Below are 14,508 nucleotides of genomic sequence, written 5' to 3'. Positions count from 1 at the left end.
TGATGCGGCACGGAGGACCTGGAATTCGGAACCGTTTCTCCGCATCAAGGTTCCTGTTCACCGTGAGGCTACTGACGGGATTGAGCCGCTGCTGTTGGATCTCAGGCTGGCGATGTTTCTGGCAAAATGCCCCACACATGCGTCAGAGACGCCGCTCGTGAAACAGTGTGGTGGGGGGGTGGGGGGGTGCTCGGGCCCGAAACCCCGAGTCGCCGGAGCTATTCATCTGCTCTGGGACCTGAGCTGCAGATCTGGTTTAAATAGATGTCTCGCCTTTTCCCCTTCATCTGGGTTCTCGGATCCTTCGGGAAGCAGCTCAGGAACCTTGTGGAGGCGCGACAGCACGGCCGGCGGCACAGCACTCTGCGTCTGCTCTAGCTCGGTGTGGCCAAGTGACGCACCCGGTGTCCGACGGCTTCCAGTCGCCGCCCACAGTTCTTTCGTGGGTAACACATCCTTGCGAAATAGCACTGAGCGTTTGAGATCAGAGCTACTGAAGTGTCCCCTGGTGGGGCCCGTGGGAGACGCATGTGTCTGTGCTCCTCCCCGGGGGCCGTGGTGGTGTCCGTGGGGACGGAGGACACATGAGGGAATGTTGCCAGGTCGAGCTGTCGCCTGCCCCCCAACACTGCCCCTGACGGCATCCTGGGCAGCGTGAGACTCCCTTGCTGGCCTTAGGGCCTGCCCTCGGTGCCGGGCACACAGCTATCGGCTGACTCCCCTCCCGCAAGGGACAGGAGGAGGCAGCCACCCCCCTACCCCCGTGCTCTGGCCCTGCTCATGGGGCGCTCCACAGTGCCCCTCCCACGTGGACGCCCCGAGGACGGGACTCCGCCCCCGTACCAGGGCTCCCATCACACTGAAGCCAGAGAAACATGGGGCCAAATCCCGGTGTTGGAGCGTCGTACCGAAGCCAGCGCCTGCCGCAGGCCCAGGGTGGGAGTCACCGGAAGAATCGGGTCCGAGCGTCCTGCCAGGAGCCCGGCCTGCCCCAGCGCCCAGCGGCCCCGAGCCGAGCTGGCAGCACGGCGGGGAAGCTGTTGCTCATGGTTGGCCGCCGCTAAGTTGATGCCAGAGGAACGGTGCCCTCCGGCTCAGGGGCTACAGGACCTGGGGGGCCTCGCCCCTGCCCGCTGGAGGCCTCAGTTCCTGCGCTTTGGCTCAGTGCCCAGCTGGGGCTGCTCTGGCTTCCCGGGGCGCGTGTATACCAAGATGCAGCCCAGGGCTCGCTCACCTCCAGCTTCCGGGGGCCACCAGTGCTCCTAGGGTTCCTCGTCTTGTCGGTGCATCTCACTGACGTCCTCCGACGTCTCACCAGGGCGTTGTCCCGCGGCCCTGTCCTCGCACGGCCTGTGCCTCTCCCAAGGACCAGTCTTAGGGCCCTTCCTGCTGATCCCACCTTTACCTGCCGCGTCTGCCAAGACCCGTCTCAGGTCCCCTCGGCAGCAGCACCTTGCAGGGCCCCCCTCCAGAGTGCCAGAGGGGGGCCCTTTCTCCGTCACAGTGGACACTGTCCGCGTCCAGACCCCCACTCGGACGGAAACCTCTCTTCTGTCCCCCAGACCCAGCATCTTTGCCATGCCTGCCTATCCTCCCTCCCCCAACAGCTCTCCCCCTCCTGGTCTCAGGGCCGTCCTGCTGGTTCATGTGGGGACGCTGCTCCGCTCCCCCGGCCTGGCCCTCTGTCGCCCCCTTGCACCCAGACCCCGGGGCGGGAAGAGATGTCCCTTGTGCTCAGGGGACTCCTCCCTGAGGGCCCCAGAGCCCAATTCCAGCGGGTTTCTACAGCAAACACACACACGCTGGTGGGGACAGCCCCTCGGGGAGGCCAGCCCTCACGGCCTCTCCCCTCGCTGTGTCCCCCGTGGCTCAGCCCCACCACCTGGACGTCTGCGGCCCATCTGCGGCTCAGGTGCCCGGGAGGCCGGTGCTCAGGCGGTCCCGCTGCGCAGGGCCGGGACACCAGGCTCTCCCCGGGTCCGTGAGCCAGAGAGAAGCTGGGTGCGCACAGCGGCCACTGCTGCAGACCAGGAGGACAGGGTCGCAGGAGGCACCACGTGGAGCCTGGAGGCAGCACCTGAGGTCGTGTAAGAGCGGGACAGCGGGAGCACCTTGTCTCCGGGTGCAGGGGACCCAGAGCCTCCCACGGCAGGGGGCGGGGGGGTGGGGATGGCACGGGCAGGTGACAGAGTCCGGCTGCGTGCCGGGCTGGGCTGCGCAGTGAGGAAGGCTGGGAAAGGGGCCTTAGCAGGGGTGTGAGGTGGGGGTGCCGGGGTCCCACTGGAAGTGAGGGACGCGGCGTGCTCCCCCCACGCGTGTGCAGGGTGCCCTTTGGGACCCCCGAAGCTCTCTGTCCCGCTCAGCAGGCAGTTAGCTACCTGGTGACTCGTTCGGGCTAAGAGGTGCTGCTGGGTCACGGAGAGAGCAGCGTCCAGCCTACGGGCCGGCAAGGCTCTCTGTCCGGGGAGCCCCCGTCCTGCTGCAGCCCTGGATGGCGGGGGCCCAGCAGGGCTCTGAGCCGCCTGTTCCCGTGTGCCTCCCGCCCCCGCTCCCAGCAGGAGATGCGGAGTGAGCTCTCGGGATGGGCTGGTTCGCCGACAGTGAGACACATCGCCTAGGCGGGGTGCCCCTGCCCAGAAGTTGTCCGTGGCCTCAAAGCCTTGGTTCATTCACTCTGTCTCTGAAAGAGAGACGACGGTCCGGCGTACAGACGGCAGGGCTGCCACGGCGACGGCCACATGGTCCCAGCGGGCGAGGGACGCGTGGAAGCCGGTGGCCTCCATCCCGCTAACCCAGCCGTGGGGCGGCCCGAGGAGGGGACGCGGGGCAGCAGAGCGCGCAGCAGGTGCAGCGGGTCCTTTACGACCCACTGACAGGTACAGGTGTCCCCGTGCCCCGCACATAGCAAAGCCAGCAGGTGGCTCGGACGACCGGGATCCATGCTCTCGGCGCCACGGCCAGAAGCCGAGACCTCGGGGTCGCAGTGTCCTGCTCTGTCTGACGCCTCCAGGTTCCTTCCTGCCCCACTAGCGCCTGGTGGTCCCGGGGCTCCTTGGTGTCCTTGGCTGGCAGACACAGTCACCCCATCTCTGCCTCCACCGTCCCAGGGCCGTCTCCTCTCTGCATCCTCTGCCCTTCTGGGGACAGCCGTCCCTCGGTCTCGGGCCCGAGTTCTGGGCACACATGACCTTGGGGGGACACTATTCGACCCACTGTGGTGGTGAGGTCATCAGGCTTGGGAGACGGAGACGCAGAAGAAGTGAAAAGAAAAACCCTCCCTCTGATTCGTGTGTCTGTGACCTCTGTGAGGACATTCCAGAAAAATGGTCGTACCCGAAAACAACCCGATTCTGTGTCGAAGCCTTCCAGCCAGTTCCTGGTCTAAATGCCGTGAAGATTCCCGCTGGACCCGCTGCACCACCGGGTCTGGACTCGGGGCAGCTCAGCCCCGGGCCCTGGTGTGCAGCGCTGGCGGGACGTGCGGCCGCAGCGGCTTGTTCCCCGGGCAGGGGCTGGCAGAGCCCTGCAGGCCGACCGGTGCCTGAGTTCGAGCTAACTCCTTGGGGCTGCTTCCCAGCACGCAGGCGTCGCCTCAGGTGATCTCTGACCCCGTCGGAGTCCGAGTTCATGCACCCAGGGGACGGACAGTTCTGTGGCCTCTGGATTGTGCGATGACATGCGCGCCGTGTTCTCTGGCGTCCCCGTGTGACCTCGCTCAGTCCTTACAGCGACAGCGAGCGGTGGCCTCAGCGACCAGGCACGTAGAGGAGAGGAACTGGCCCAGCATCACCCCGCTGTAAGTGGTGGGATGGGTTTGGACCCCACGGCCTGGGGTCCTGACCCTGGGCGACTCCCACTGGTGGACTTCAGGCACGGTGGTCACATGGGACACGGGCCTGTCCCGGCACCCACGGGCCGGCATGCAGCACCCATCTGCCGTCCGCCGACCGGGGGCCCTGCGGGTGCTCGCACCTGTCCCAGGTGCACTGTGAAATTCAGTGCTCAGGCCCCGGGGGCACGGCGTGCCCGACCCCTTCTTTCCACTCCGTCCTCCGTGCTGGGCCTTCGGGGGGGTCTCATTCCTAGAAGGCCCCTCAGTCTGAGGGGTAAGCAGACTCTAACTCGCGGTAGGCATGTGAAGGGAAGTGGGCCCTTCGTTCATCCGTGCGGGCAGTCATCCGTTCCGACTGCGGAGGACCAGCGAGCGGCAGGCCCGGTGCAGGAGGCCCAGGAGGTGCGGAATCTGCGGACTGCAATGGGCCCAGCCACTCGGCAGCCCCGTCGTCTGCCAGAGACCAACACCTGCAGTCAGGGGACTCCCCTCCGCCGGGGGCGGGGGGTGCTGGGTGCTGGGTCCCTGGAAGGGACTTGAAAACTGGAGCTCGGAGGGACTCCGCCCCACCTGCCGGGGTTCCCACAGCTCCGGGGTTCCCACAGCTCCTCACAGACCCGGGACGGGTGCTGCGCTGTGACTACATGTGGCTCCGTCCCTCCTCCGCAGACGCTGGGCCGGCACCTGTCCCTCAGGTCTCTGTGGAATCAGGGCACAGGTTCCCGCAGCATCTCAGCAGCAGACCGGCCCCTGGACTCCGGGACGTGAAGGGCAGCCGGCAGGCGGGACAGGAATCCTGCCGGGGGAACTCGTGCCCAGCAGCGATGGCTCTGTGCGGCGGACGGCAGGAGGAGACGGCAGCTCGGACAGCTCTCCGGTCTGAAGCTCTCGTCCTCGGCCGGCTGCGTTTTCTACTGGATTTAGGTCAGGGAGGCGCTGAGTGAGACCCTGTTGGATGGGTGAATCGGCTGGAAGCATGAGGACACTGACGCGATCAGTCACAGGCCACCAAACCCGATCCTTCTCCCTCTCAACCTGAGAAATTCTCCTCGGGAAACTATCAGAAGAGAATCCAAGGGTCTGGGGCCCTGAAGTCCCTCTGGGGCACCCTCGGGAGCCCTCGTCGCGCAGGAGGTTTGGAAGCTGCGGTAGGGAAGGGGCAGCGCAGGGCATGCCGACCCTCGGCTACTCATCCAGCACCTGCTGTGTGTCCACACTGTCCCCATGCGGGGGCACCAGGACATGTGAGGCAGCAGGCCGCCTGGGCCCGTGGAGCCTGTGGTCCCAAAGAACGCCCCTCGGCGCACAGAAACCATCTTCTGACCTCAAGCCCTTGCGTGAAGGGGCTGCTGTGTCGTCCCCTGAGCCTGGCTCCCTGTCGTGGAGTGGGTCAGCAGTCCGCGCCATCCACCAGCAGAGAGGAGCGGCCGCCGGAGGCTCTCCGGCAGGAGGGGGCCGTGGGACAGGGCCGCAGAGGACGAGGCTTGCCTCGGTAGCTGCCGTGGCGTGTCCTCCCACAGACCAGGTGTCCTACAGGGAGGGGACCGCGCTGGACCCGTGTGCCTCCGCAGGGGCAGGTCCTCTGTCCTCAGACCCCTCGGTCTGGGAGAGAAGAGTTGGTGAGGCCACGCTTGAGGCTTCAGGAACTCATTGGGGACCCCGGGGGCACATCACCTGCCGCTCTGCCCAGCGCACCTGCTGACCGTGGGGAAGGAGCTCGAGGAGCCCTCGCCTTGCTTCCAGCAGGCTAACTGTATCCCCGGAGCCGCCCGTCCCCGCTGATGCCCTGCACGGAAGGGGGGAGCCAGGGAAATGTGTCCCGGGACGGCGGCCGCCCCTCGCCCCAGCCTCACCCCCAACCCGTCAGGCCTGTAGACGGTTTCCCCAGGTGTGCGTTTGCTCCTCTAGATTGGGTCCCAGGACTTTACAGAGCATGGTTTAATCAAAAGAAAGGAAGGAAGAGACGGTTCGTGTAATAGATTTAATTTGGGGGGCACAATCGTAAACGTTACGCCTTTGCTTCGCTCCCTTGGAAGAGTGAGGTGTGCGCGAGGGCAGTGAGGTGTGCGCAAGGGAAGGCCCAACAGCCCGGCCCCGCCGTGCGCCCAGCTGGCGTGGCATTGGGAGTCCCCCCTTCTGAATCGATGAGTCGCAAAACCCCACATCATTCACCCCCGGCCTTGGGACCCCCATTTCCCCCCAGGGACACAGTGGAAGAGGCAGTCCGCTGATGCCTGGCGGGAAGCTAGCTACGGGAGCCGTTACCCTTTGGTGGGTGCTGAGCCGGCCCGTCGGCCTCTGCCCCGGAGGACGGAGCCTCCACCGGCTGGGTGGGACCATCACAGGGATCAGCCACCAGAGCCACATCCCAGTTGGCACGAAAACTCCTTTAGGGAACCTGACCACTTGGAAAGCCGACCTCCCTCTGAGTGTGACCCACCTCAGCCTGGGCACGCGGGAGAGAGGTGCCCCCCGGAGGACGGAGCTCCCTCTCGGGGCTGAGGTTTGAGGAGCCTGGACGCCCTCTTGTGTCACGCGCTGTTGCAAAGGAGCGTGTGTGGCTGGGGTCCTGGACCGGCAGCTCGGTCTGAGGGCGTCCCTCAGCGCGGTGACCGTGGGTTAGTGTCTTGGCACCGGGCTCACTTCCCCGTCTTGACTTGGAGGAAATACTACCACCGACCACGACCGTTGGTGGGTTCGACTGTTCAACCCGTGCTAGCCGGCACCCCCTGAATCACAATCATGGTAGGAGGTCATCCTAAACCAGCCTCTGGACTTGGGGTCGTGGCTTACAGCGGATCAATGAACACGCTCTAATGAAAGTGGGTGCGCGATGTGGGACAGAGCACTGCGCCTGAGCTGACGATGAGGTCGGGTAAAGCCACATTTTCCCTCAGTGTTTCAGACCTGGGATGCAGTAGGGGAAGAGAGACCCCAGAACCAGCCTGACTCTGGTACCAGTGCCGCCACTGCTGTGACCTCGTGTGTCCAGGAGGGAGTCGCTGCAGGAGTCAGGTGCTCCCGAAAAGCCCCATAGTCCACGTCTGAGGCGCTGCCTGGTCGGTGGGGAACGGGGCTCGGGGAACCAGGCGCCCTTCACGGCTGTCACCATGCGCGCGTCCACCAGGAGGGGGCAGCAGTGCCATCCACGTCCCCTTCCTGGCCACCTGCTGGGAATTGGAGGCAGAGGGCTCCTAGGGCATGTTTTCGAGGAAATAATACGTACGGTCCTTAAAACCACAGAAATCCTCATTAATCTGGCCACTGATAATCCCAGGTGAGAATCCAAACAAAACCGCAGCCAACTCCAGTAACCTGGGAGAGTGAGGGGTTTCCAGGCTGTCCCCAGGGTGTGAGCCGGGAGACCCAGCAGAGGGGACCACCGCCCCCTGCAGCCCCGCCCCAGCGGGAGCCGGCCCTGGTGCTAGTCAGCACTGCCCTGTGTTTGAGGACGGGACCAGCCCACCCGCACACATCTCTGGGGCCCTCCGGAGAACCGGGGACATGTCCCTGTTCTGGACCCAGCTAAGAGAAAACAAAACTGTTTATAATTACATGAAAGAAAAAACAAAACATTGTTCTCTTAATGCTTAGCGTTCCTATTTTATACTCGCCAGAACAGCCGTCTTTGGCTTGTTCGGACACAGTTCTTCTGTTGCAAACCCATATCCCATCTTTGGATACGTACGCAGGGAAACAGGGCACAGGAGGTGGGCGGGCCCTTGTGGCTGTGTCTGGGCTGTCCCTGCGCAAAGCTTTGCCCTCGGGGAGCGAGCCTGTCACGCTCTTCAGTGTAACTTGTCTGTGGAAACGCTCCCGCACAGGTCGGTTTTCTTGTTTTCCTGTCATGCCCCCCCCCCGCCCCCGCCTTGAGAATCTCATTTCAAGTGCGAGCGTAGACAGATTGAGAAAGGGGCCTGGACTGTTTTTGCCATTTCCTAGAGCAACCCTCTCCCTTAGGTAAATCAGAACAGACACATTCACGCTCTGGTGGCCACAGGAATGGACACCTGACCCTCCGAAATAAAGCCCCCCCCCTCCTTTGACCGACAAGGGCACAGAAGGTCCCCAAGGCAATGCACCCACCAGCCCGTCCATCCTTTGACTTTCCTGGAAGGCCGCTTAATTACAGTGTACCCTAAAGACTTCCCAAGAAGAACCGACGGAAGTCCGGTGCAGGAGGTGGGGTGTCGAGTAACGTAAAAATTGGTGCGCATATAGCAGGCTGCCCCGTGAGCACCGGCCCTCCTCTGACACCAAGGCCGTCCCCACACAGGAGCCCAGTACGTCGAGGCAGCAAGCTCCCACGGGACCGGAGAACAGAAGGTCTCTGATGCCCAGAGGTCGGAGGCTGGACGAGGGAGAGAGAAACTAAGAAAACCCAGTGGCAGGGGGGCCAGCGCCCCACAAAGCCAGGCCCAGGCTCCCCCCCCCACAGGATCTGTGGGAAGTGTGTGCTCTTTTGAGCCGTGAGCTGTGGCACTTTGCACGCAGCGGAAGGAGATGAGTCCCGCCCCGTCGAAGTCATTCCTCCTGCCGGGGTGGGGGGCGCAGCTGGGCATTGGGACTGAGCCCCCCGGGTCTCAGGAGCTGGGGGATCCGCTGTCAAGTCCCAGAGATAACAAGCTGGTGACCCCGGGCAGTCACCCGAGGTCTCCGAGTCTCAGGTTCACACTGATAGACAGTCGATCCCTAAGGCCTTCCAACGTCTGGAAATACTTTGTTCTAGAGACAAGAACGTGTGTAAGTAAAGGAAAGCAACAGCCACTACAAAACGCTGCGGAGTAGCCGGGTCGGGCTCGCTGGGAGGTGGGCGCCGCGCTCCCTCAGGGCTCCGTGTGTCTCAGCCCCCCTCTTCCTGCCTCTGAGCCCCTGCTCCCAGCTGACTCGGCCCCCCAGCCTGACGCGCCCCCACCCAGGCCCCCCGTCTGCTCCCTCCTACTCCCCACCTGGAAGGGCCCCTCCCCTTTGGCCCTGGCCCCATTTTGTTTCAGATTCTGGACATTCCCCTTGGCCGGCTCCCTCTAGCTGCCCTTTGCCCGCAGGACAGGCCGCAGGAGCACTGTCGAAGGGAGTCCGGCCCTCCAGGAGTCAGAGGAAAGAACAGAGCTCAGAGCCGAGGGGCTCCCTACCAGAGGAAGGAAATGGCCCTGGCTGGTTGGGCACCTCGGTCCTTCCCAGAACAGAGCGAGGAGGACGGCAGGAGGAGGAATGGACCAGAGGGACCGGACAGGACCACAATGTCTTACGACGGGGACGCCGACGGGAGGGGACTCTGGCCTCCATAAGCCGGCCGGGCTCGAACCCGCAGACCCAGCACCCACAGGCTGGGGACTGGCTGTGCTCAGGCCCACGTGCGCATGGTGGCGCTGGGCTGACTCTGGACGGGGCAGCCGGATGAGCCGGAGGCCCCAGGATGCGGGGCCCGTGCTCCGGGGCGACGGCTGCTTTGGTCAGAGACCCGGGCTCGAGAGCCGGGCTTTGCAGGGTTTTGCTGAAGGCCCCAGCCCTGGAGCCAGTGTGAGAGGCCATGGCGGAAAAGGCTTGACCTTGACCGCCAGTGTCAAGGTCAGAGCAGACCTGCAAGAGCAAGACCCGTTTCCGGACGCCTTCTCAGGCGTGCAGCCCCTCGGCGGGTACAGGGGGCGGGACACTCCCCGGGGCCGCAGACAGGGCCCGGGCTTCCCGACATCCGACCTCGAGCATCCCTTTCCTCTGGGACGGGGAGGAGACCAGCCCTGGACGGGCCGCGGAGGATCAAGGGAAGGGTTTGGCAAAGCGCTGAGGAAACACCCCTGCCGTTCCCACGGCGCGCGGGTGCCCGGCGAGAGGGCAGAGAGCCCCCGGCAGGTCCTGTGTTCGGTACCCGCGGGCTCCGGGCTCCGGCACTTCCTCAGCCCTTACTTCACTGCGTTAATTCCCGTGAGACAAAGTGACGGGATTGCACACCGTCGACTGAAAAATGGGATGTCGAGCTTCCCGGGGAGCAGGCTGGCGCCGGGGCAGGGCAGGGGTGGACACCTCTTCCCTGTCCCCGCCGGCTCGGAAAGCCCGGCCCGGCCGCCCACGTCCAGGTCGGGGAGCCGAATGCCGGGCTGTGAGGCTGCTGGAGGGAGGGCGGCCCGCCAGGGGGTGCGCTGGGCACTGGGGCGCGCACCCCCCGCCGAGGAGGTCTGGCCCTCGTCAGGAGGAGCCCAGAGAGGCAAAGGGCCCCTCCGAGCTGCGTATGACTGAGGAGGAGACCCATCTCCGGGCCAGTGTTTCGTCTCTCAAACCCATAAACCCCACGTGTTCCTGCTGATGACCCGAGGTGACTTCCGAATCGTGTGCTTTGTCACCTTCTTTGCAAGTTAGCGATTAATGCACGCCACGAAAGCCTTTCTCTGAACTAGAACATTCCGTTCGTCAGCACGACCCCCGCCCCCAGCCGTCCTGCATTTGTACCAGACAAACCCGAGGCCAACAAACCACCGCCACGTCCAGCCTTCAGTCCCTCTCAGGCTGGGAGGAGCAGCTTCTCTTTCCCGGACACGCTGGAGCCCAAGCCCCCTGCAGGCAGACACTGGGCGACAGAAGGTCGCTGGGCGCCCGGCCCGCGGACTGCCGTGTGGACCGGCGCGAGGTGGGAAACCCACGCGTGTCAGCCCTGTGGCCCCCAGCAGGGGCACAGATACGCCCCATCTCAGACACATCAGCTTCCCAACATGCGACAGAGCCCGGCGTCGTGTCTGGCTTCTCGGGGGGCCGCCCGTTTCCCTGCTCCAGAACCTCATCCCAGAGCCACAGGCCGGTCCGGGCTCCAGGCTTTGCAGGAAAACGTCTCCACGCAGGGAAAAGTTAGTTTGGCTTCGAGCTTCGTGTGTCTTCTCTCCACGCGATCACTCAGCTCGAGGTAAGCCGCGGGGGAGCTTCGTAAACACTGCGAAAAGAATAAATGAAGGTTTCACAAGTCTTTTGTTTTGCTCTTCTGTGTTTGTGTCACTCTTTGTTTTCTTAAGATTTTGTTTATTTATTTATTTATTTATTTATTTATTTATTTGAGAGACAGAGAAGCAGTGGGAGAGAGAGAAGCAGGTTCCCCGCCGGGCAAGGACTCGATCCCGGGACGCTGGGATCCCGACCTGAGCGGAAGGCAGACGCTCACCGACGGAGCCACCCAGGCGCCCCCATCCTCTGACTGTGTGACGTGTGCCTGACACCCCCTGCGTCCCTCGGGCTCCCCTTTCTTCTTTCCAGAGACAAGCACAGTTTCCTGACAACACAAGGGTCTACGTGACGCGTGATCCTGAAAAGGACAGGGCCCGAGCACCCAGTGCCCACATCCACGTGTACAGGACACTGTCTGCAAAGGAGGGCGCTAATGCACTTCCTCGGGTCGTTTCTGTTCCTTCTGTATATACTGAGACAGCTTCGTTCGGCCCCCGTGGAACCCCATTTCCTCTCACTGACGCTGGCGCGCACGTGTATTTCCCGCCCCGCAGACACGAAGTTAGTTCCACGGTCGCGCTCTCACGGGCAGTGCTGTGCCCGGCACGCTGGGCCGGAGGGTTTCGCGCACGGGGGCCGTTGCTGCGGGAGGAAGGCTTCATGCATTTCAAATCTCGCCAGACCCTGGCTACGTTTTAAATCTCAGCGAACGTTTGCTCCCAGAGGTTCCAACTTAAGCTCCCTGCAGCGGCGTACAAGCTGCCGGTCTCCTCCTCACCTTTACAAATACAGCGCGAGTGCAAAACCTTCCTCGTAGTAATCCTCGCCGCCCTGAGAAGTAAAGGACTCGCCTCTCAGTGGTGCCGGTTCGCACCTTCTCGCGGTGGGTCTGAGCCCTGGAGAACCAGCTACGTTTTTTCCTACACCGTCTTCGTATACTTCCCCACCTTCCTATGAAATGCCTGGCCTTTTCAAACACTGATTTTTAGGAATTCATGTGACGAAGTGTATTAGCCATTTTTCTATTATGGGAGCTACCAGCATCTTTCCTCATTCGCTGAGTATCATTTGATTTTGTTTGTGATGGTGGTTGCCGACCAGTCAGCGGGGGAGTGGGGTTGGTCCGGTGTGTCCGACTTTCCTTTCCTGGCCTCCAGATTTTGTCGGAGTGAAAGCGGTCTTTCTGAATCCGAAGATTTGGTGACCCTCCCTTTTGTCTTCTGTTCCTTCTAAGGCTCCGTTACTCGTGTTCACATTTTGCGCTCGTACGGTGTTTATTCGGGGACTCTGGGTCGGTGGCTGGAACTTCGTTTTCAGGTAGTTACACACTTTCCCACTGTTCGAAATGCCACTTAATTATGTAATAATATTGTATTCATTTTCTGGACTTTAAGGACGAGACTGGAAAGACCCCAGCATCCGGCACCCCTTCCTCCCAGGGCCAGACTCCAGCATCGGGCACCCCTTCCTCCCAGGGCCAGACTCCAGCATTGGGCACCCCTTCCTCCCAGGGCCAGACTCCAGCATCGGGCACCCCTTCCTCCCAGGGCCAGACTTCAGTTTCTTGTGCATCTTCCCAGAAACAATTCACATCACTTTCACATGTGTGTTTCTTACAGGCTTCATAATCTACTTGCCTTGTGTTTCAAAAACTCCTCAACACTGCTAGTATTTAAAATGGGATCCAGGGGCACCTGGGGGACTCAGTCATTAAGTGGCTGCCTTTGGCTCAGGTCTGATCCAGGGATCGAGCCCCACGTCGGGCTCCCCGCTCGGAGAAGCCTGCTTCTTAGGGTGATTCTGCACACCCTGAGTACTCAGTCCTCTCTCGTGACATCTAGGGTACCGTGCCGAGCAGTAAGGGAGTAGACGGGACGCCAGGACCTGTCTTGGTAAGGGTAGCGCTAAGCCGTTACGACAGAAAGACCGAGAGACCAGACACATGCGTCACTTTCTCACGGAACAGTCGCAAGGCGGCCGTCCAGGATGAAGAGTGGGGAGGAAGTCAGTGCTCGGCGGCGGCCCCGGCCGTGGCCATCAGCCGGTGGTCCACACCGGGCTGCAGCCAGAGAGCAGGGGTGACAGAGTGCAGAGCAGCGCTGACGTGTCAGAGACACCCGCACGCGGCACGCTTCAGGCCTCTCCACGGTCCCACATCCGCCTCCTGGGGCCACAGCGTCGTGACCTGCTACCTCTGTGGAAGCTTCAGGAAGAGCAGAGCCGGCGGGGGCTGGCCGCCCCCAATTCCGTCGCTGTGACTCCAAGTCAGGGGTTTGCATCACGGCCTCGCAGGTGGACCTCGGCTCCCCCAAGGGCTTCTCTCAGCCTCCAGGGCGCGCTGGGAGAGGGCACTCCGCGCGGCTGACCAGAGTTGGCCATGGACCAGAGAGACTGAGCCTCTCGCCCAGCTGTTTTCTCAGACACACTGTGCGCGGGAGTGTCACCAGAGGGATGGTGGCCGCAGTCCCTGGTGGGTCCCGCCGCGGACTCCTTTAGCTCCGCGTCCCGCCGAGACACTGCGCCGTCTGTGCTACAAACTACCAGGAAGGCTCATGGTGACCATAGTGGACACTGACGTGAAAGAGAAACAGAACTCGGACTCGTTGTGGGTGTTGGGGGGGAGGCTTACCTCAATCCTCAGTTTCCTTCCCTGGGAAGAACTCAAAAAGTCAATAGATTCTCAACCATGCTTTGGGGTTCCTTCCCGCAGGAGAATCTGGTACTCTTTCTGAGCTATGCCTCGGCTGTATTTCTATGGTCTGTTTTCTTTTGTTTCCCTGTCAGAGCCAAGCCCGGCCCACGAGGCACGGCTGCTATCCCATGTTCGCTTGGAAAATTACTGCGGTTTGGACCGTATCGTACAACCCATTCCTTGGAAAGAGCATCACAACCTCTGCCTGGAAGTCATTCTTTAAATGGGAAAACTCAAGTGTGTGGCTTGTCATTGGCGTGACTTTCTTTTGTCGTGGGCTGATGCAGACACAACTGGAAATCCCCAAAGGAAATCATGCTATCTGGTCACCCTCCAGTGCCTAACTTAATGAGGGCCCTTAGTGGCGGAACTGCCCGTGGAGGTGTCAGCTGCCCATGTACCCTGACCACACAGCGTCCTCTCTCTCAGGGCACCTGTTTGTCCCGGAAGGAGCCTCAGGAGAGACCTCGGTGGCAGAGGTCAGTAGGATCGATGCTGGCAATCAAAGTGGCAGCAGGCGTGCTCGCGTCTGCATGAGAGCAGCCTGCCTCGCCTCGCCTCGCCTCGCCGCGTGCCCTCGGCCGGTCAGCCCTATGGCCGTCCCCCGGCCCCGTGCCAGGGTTCCTCAGGCCCCCGCCTCGTCCTGGGACAGCCCCAGCCCGGCAGCACTGGGCAGCCTTCCCAGGATGGGGCTTCCCCGGCCTCCGGAGCCACGGCCACCCTGTCTTCCTGTCTTCCAGGCTTACCTGGAACAGCACACGGGCAGGTGCGTGTGCGCCTGGACAGAGGCTTATGTCAGAATCTCGAAGCAGCCCACACCCCCTGCGACGCTCAGAACGGTAGACACGCGTGTATTTCCGTTTGTTTGTTTTCAGTAAGGACAGCTGCGGAACGAGAGATGTTTGCTACTAGTGCGCTCCTCCGTTTAAACGAGGAGGCGTTACAGTGAGCAGACTGGACTCCTTCTGCTGAAGGAAGGGGCAGAGGGAACAGAGGGGACAGAACAGCGTCCGTCTGTGTGCTTCACGCACGTGCGAGGTCTCATCGCGCTTCTGGA

At 62.4% G+C, this 14,508-nt stretch overlaps 1 long non-coding RNA gene across 1 annotated transcript; it reads right to left on the bottom strand.

The window, feature by feature from the left end:
* Positions 1–10,154: 10,154 nt before the first annotated feature.
* Positions 10,155–13,505, bottom strand: LOC309848873. Its single transcript, XR_014303351.1, has 2 exons — positions 13,389–13,505; positions 10,155–10,751 (listed from the first exon to the last, which is right to left on the bottom strand). It is a non-coding gene; the product is annotated as an uncharacterized lncRNA (long non-coding RNA).
* Positions 13,506–14,508: the final 1,003 nt, after the last annotated feature.

Source organism: Mustela nivalis (assembly GCF_964662115.1).
Source record: "Mustela nivalis genome assembly, chromosome: 15".
Lineage (NCBI taxonomy): Eukaryota > Metazoa > Chordata > Mammalia > Carnivora > Mustelidae > Mustela > Mustela nivalis.
The sequence above is the reverse complement of the archived record's forward strand: the minus strand, read 5'-3'. Positions and strand labels throughout refer to the sequence as shown.